Here is a 4,345-nt window from a genome sequence, read left to right as displayed (position 1 = left end):
TATGACTTGCAGACAGAATGTATGTGTAGCCAGGTGAATAGTGAGGCTGATAGAAAGTGACATATTTGATGATAAGATCTTTATTGTTTTACTAGTTAACAAAGGTCGCAGGTAGTCCTGCAAATACACAAAAAGAAGGTCTTTATAATACAATTGTCTACATGTAGAACACAACTTCAGTTATAATGTACACTATAATGTAAATGATATCAGCAAAATACATAGTTACAATAATTTGCTTGCCTTAGCCAATATTACTCAGTATTAATACCAATAACTCTTGTATACATTTAATATGACAAAGTATGGTTTATATGCAGTAAATAGTACTTAAATCATTTCATTAACTCTCTTTCATATTCAAAATGAAGTTTACTTAATCAAAACACTCATTTAAATAGAATTACAAAATATTGTTAAACCTGCGTTCCATAACAAGACTCATTAATGTTAAACAGGCTTTCCATAGTTTTTATAGCAAATAGCTCTCGTTTGTGTACAAAATAAATGTTAATTAAACTTTACAGAAGTGAACACGGATGGTTATTGTTCCATCATTATAGATGCATGTGATTAATATACCAAAACAATTATTTAACAATGAAAAATACAATGTTTATGCAACAAAAACAACTAACCTAAATTATAGTATTCTACGTGACATAAATTATGTGTCACATAATTACAGAAGATATAATATGATATGTTTGTCAGTATTATTAATTCATAGTGCTGCTGTATACACCGATAATGATACAAAAATATGGAAATACGTCGGCAATGGTTTGCCGTATGAATATTGTTTGTTTTGATGTGTTTATCATGTTTATATATGTGTTGAAAACTTTACACAAACAATAAAAGCAATTTATAATAATATAAAGGACAGGAAATAATTAATACAATAATAATTTACCTGTAGATGGTATAAAAAGGCTTATTTTAAGATGTTTCTTTCATTCATTCCAGCGTTATCATAAGTGCATATTAATACGTCATCAAAACGGTGGTTCCGGTTACAATAAAAATAGAAAATTACCGGTTACACATGAATAAATTCCGGAATCATAAGTGACTTGCTCACATATGTGGCAAAAATTGGGTATTTAAAATTAAGGCTGATTTTAACACGTTGTCGGTACCTTTTTGGTAAAATCACTTTTCATACAAAATTTTAACGCGATGTATGGAACGAGTGCAATCGGGCTATTCAATAGGGATTCTGCTCCATCTTATACACTTTTTCAACCGTCTGACTGCTTTATCGTTATTGTTGGCATGGTAAAAGGGTTTAACTTATTTTTTATCTTTGTATGAGATACCCATTAGGGTCGATAGGTACCGTGTCCGACGGTAGTCAAGGTCGTTAAATATTCTGAATACAAAAAAGTGAATATTTTTCTGACATTGACCTTATACATGCTGCGTGTGTGTGTGTGTGTGTGTATATGTATCTTGTTTTTGTTTCGCCGGTATTTTTTTTTTTTTTTTTTACACTGGAGCACCATTACAGATTTTGAAGAAAAAAACCCATGAAATCGACATTGCACGAAATATTCATATGTTACTATGTAAAGACAAGAAGTGTTCTAATTGTATTCAATAGGATCGCAGCGGTTCCTGCCGTACGTGATAGCCAGTAAAACAAATGAGAAGGTAGGAATGTGAATTTTCAATGACGTTTATATTATTATATAAATGACATACGTGTATCTTAAAACGAAGAAAGATTATCAAAAATCGACAAGAGAAACCGAGAAAAAAAATTGCCTACAATGCCGTAACAGCGACATTACACAGCTGTTTGCCGTGACCAGGATTCTAACCTGGGTTGTCGCGGCCACAACGCGAAGTACTAACCACTATACGATCACGGCTATGACTTGCAGACAGAATGTATGTGGCAAAAATTGGGTATTTAAAATTAAGGCTGATTTTAACACGTTGTCGGTACCTTTTTGGTAAAATCACTTTTCATACAAAATTTTAACGCGATGTATGGAACGAGTGCAATCGGGCTATTCAATAGGGATTCTGCTCCATCTTATACACTTTTTTAACCGTCTGACTGCTTTATTGTTATTGTTGGCATGGTAAAAGGGTTTAACTTATTTTTTATCTTTGTATGAGATACCCATTAGGGTCGATAGGTACCGTGTCCGACGGTAGTCAAGGTCGTTAAATATTCTGAATACAAAAAAGTGAATATTTTTCTGACATTGACCTTATACATGCTGCGTGTGTGTGTGTGTGTATATGTATCTTGTTTTTGTTTCGCCGGTATTTTTTTTTTTTTATACACTGGAGCACCATTACAGATTTTGAAGAAAAAAACCCATGAAATCGACATTGCACGAAATATTCATATGTTACTATGTAAAGACAAGAAGTGTTCTAATTGTATTCAATAGGATCGCAGCGGTTCCTGCCGTACGTGATAGCCAGTAAAACAAATGAGAAGGTAGGAATGTGAATTTTCAATGACGTTTATATTATTATATAAATGACATACGTGTATCTTAAAACGAAGAAAGATTATCAAAAATCGACAAGAGAAACCGAGAAAAAAAATTGCCTACAATGCCGTAACAGCGACATTACACAGCTGTTTGCCGTGACCAGGATTCGAACCTGGGTTGTCGCGGCCACAACGCGAAGTACTAACCACTATACTTTTTTTTATCATTAACTAACCACTATACGATCACGGCTATGACTTGCATGTATGTGGCAAAAATTGGGTATTTAAAATTAAGGCTGATTTTAACACGTTGTCGGTACCTTTTTGGTAAAATCACTTTTCATACAAAATTTTAACGCGATGTATGGAACGAGTGCAATCGGGCTATTCAAAAGGGATTCTGCTCCATCTTATACACTTTTTCAACCGTCTGACTGCTTTATTGTTATTGTTGGCATGGTAAAAGGGTTTAACTTATTTTTATCTTTGTATGAGATACCCATTAGGGTCGATAGGTACCGTGTCCGACGGTAGTCAAGGTCGTTAAATATTCTGAATACAAAAAAGTGAATATTTTTCTGACATTGACCTTATACATGCTGCGTGTGTGTGTGTGTGTGTATATGTATCTTGTTTTTGTTTCGCCGGTATTTTTTTTTTTTTTTATACACTGGAGCACCATTACAGATTTTGAAGAAAAAAACCCATGAAATCGACATTGCACGAAATATTCATATGTTACTATGTAAAGACAAGAAGTGTTCTAATTGTATTCAATAGGATCGCAGCGGTTCCTGCCGTACGTGATAGCCAGTAAAACAAATGAGAAGGTAGGAATGTGAATTTTCAATGACGTTTATATTATTATATAAATGACATACGTGTATCTTAAAACGAAGAAAGATTATCAAAAATCGACAAGAGAAACCGAGAAAAAAAATTGCCTACAATGCCGTAACAGCGACATTACACAGCTGTTTGCCGTGACCAGGATTCGAACCTGGGTTGTCGCGGCCACAACGCGAAGTACTAACCACTATACTTTTTTTTATCATTAACTAACCACTATACGATCACGGCTATGACTTGCATGTATGTGGCAAAAATTGGGTATTTAAAATTAAGGCTGATTTTAACACGTTGTCGGTACCTTTTTGGTAAAATCACTTTTCATACAAAATTTTAACGCGATGTATGGAACGAGTGCAATCGGGCTATTCAAAAGGGATTCTGCTCCATCTTATACACTTTTTCAACCGTCTGATTGCTTTATTGTTATTGTTGGCATGGTAAAAGGGTTTAACTTATTTTTATCTTTGTATGAGATACCCATTAGAGTCGATAGGTACCGTGTCCGACGGTAGTCAAGGTCGTTAAATATTCTGAATACAAAAAAGTGAATATTTTTCTGACATTGACCTTATACATGCTGCGTGTGTGTGTGTGTGTATATGTATCTTGTTTTTGTTTCGCCGGTATTTTTTTTTTTTTTTTTTTTTACACTGGAGCACCATTACAGATTTTGAAGAAAAAAACCCATGAAATCGACATTGCACGAAATATTCATATGTTACTATGTAAAGACAAGAAGTGTTCTAATTGTATTCAATAGGATCGCAGCGGTTCCTGCCGTACGTGATAGCCAGTAAAACAAATGAGAAGGTAGGAATGTGAATTTTCAATGACGTTTATATTATTATATAAATGACATACGTGTATCTTAAAACGAAGAAAGATTATCAAAAATCGACAAGAGAAACCGAGAAAAAAAAATTGCCTACAATGCCGTAACAGCGACATTACACAGCTGTTTGCCGTGACCAGGATTCGAACCTGGGTTGTCGCGGCCACAACGCGAAGTACTAACCACTATACGATCACGGC

The 4,345-nt window shown here is 34.3% G+C and overlaps 1 non-coding gene across 1 annotated transcript; it reads right to left on the bottom strand.

Moving 5' to 3' along the window:
- Positions 1–4,273: 4,273 nt before the first annotated feature.
- On the bottom strand, positions 4,274–4,345 carry Trnah-gug (transfer RNA histidin (anticodon GUG)). The gene has a single exon. It is a non-coding gene; the product is annotated as a tRNA-His (tRNA).

This window comes from Mytilus edulis, chromosome 6, assembly GCF_963676685.1.
Source record: "Mytilus edulis chromosome 6, xbMytEdul2.2, whole genome shotgun sequence".
NCBI classification, from domain to species: Eukaryota; Metazoa; Mollusca; class Bivalvia; order Mytilida; family Mytilidae; genus Mytilus; species Mytilus edulis.
This window is presented reverse-complemented; position numbering and strand designations above follow the sequence as displayed.